Raw genomic sequence first — 1,366 nt, forward strand, 5'->3', positions numbered from 1 at the left:
ATAACAGAGTTATATCCTCTCTGTACCTCTTAAATACATACCCTGAGCAAATCATTCAAGAAACTGGTCTGTGAAGAATGTGACATCAAGATTGGGAGAAGGAAGATTCATCAACAACCTACATTATGTATATGGTACAATTTTGCTTGTTTAAAGTAAGGAAACTTGAAGTCCTTGTTGTAAAAGATCAGACTACTACCTTCAATCTAGATTTCATCTCAATGTCAAGAAAATGAACTTTTACAATATTTAATAAGTTTTTCAACTTTAGATTGCTGTGTAGTACATTATGCTACCTCAGGCAAATGTTATGCTTAAATTAGGACCTTGCCTTGAAAGAGATAGAAGTATTTTTCCAAAGAAACGTCAACAGAGAAAGAAAAAAGTATAATATTTCTCGTCTTTCTTTACTATAAATGTTTGTTGTTTTTATTGTTATATATAAACGTAATTATAAAACACAATGCATGTAAATATGAATATAAGGGAAGTCTACTTATTCTTGTTTAAATTTATAGTGAAAAGTTCCATAAATATGTACTTGGAACTAAAAGAAAAATACTGAGTTCATCCCTTTTGATTTCCTACCTGCAGCTCTTTGCACATTTCATTGCTATACTTTGCTTTTCCTTCCTGTGCTGCCCTTTGAAATCTTCTGTTCAGGTCCTTAACATCTTTATTCCCATTTCTTTGTCTTTTTGGCACACTAGTGCAATATTCAGAGTCTTTTCTTACATCCATTTTGGTCTCTTCTTCCTCTGTCTTTGTAATGAACTTTTGCATTCTTCATGGATGGTATTCTTGGTATCTTCCCACAACTCATCCAGTCTTCGCCCATTAGTATTCAGGGCCTCAGGCCTATTTCTGAGATGTTCTTTCTATTCAGGAGGGAAAGACTCAAGGTCAAATTTGGTTCTTGTGTACTTAATTTTATTTTCTTTAGCTTTAGTTTCAACGTGCAGAATAGTAGTTGATGATCTGACCCACAATCAGCACCTTGCCTTGTTTTCACAGCTAATACTGAGCTTCTCTAACAATTTCCCTTCATATGTGATTAATCTGATTCCTGTGTAGGCTGTCAGGTGAGGTCCATGGGTACAGTCACTGTTTATGTTTCTCATAAAAGGTATTTGCAATTAATATATCATTAATAGTACAAAATTTTTTCATTCTGTCACCAGCCTTGTTTTTGTCACTGAGTTCATGTTTCCTGACTAGGAAAAATTTGTTGTTGCTGTTATGTGCCATCGAGTTGCTTGCGACTCATAGCAACCCTATATGTTGTTGTTGTTGTTATGTGCCATCGAGTCGTTTGTGACTCGTACAACAGCCCTAAACTCTGCTCTGTCCTGTGCCAATTGCACTG

The sequence above is a fragment of the Elephantulus edwardii genome, unplaced genomic scaffold, assembly GCF_000299155.1.
Source record: "Elephantulus edwardii isolate Elephantulus edwardi_28Jun2011 unplaced genomic scaffold, EleEdw1.0 scaffold00053, whole genome shotgun sequence".
Lineage (NCBI taxonomy): Eukaryota > Metazoa > Chordata > Mammalia > Macroscelidea > Macroscelididae > Elephantulus > Elephantulus edwardii.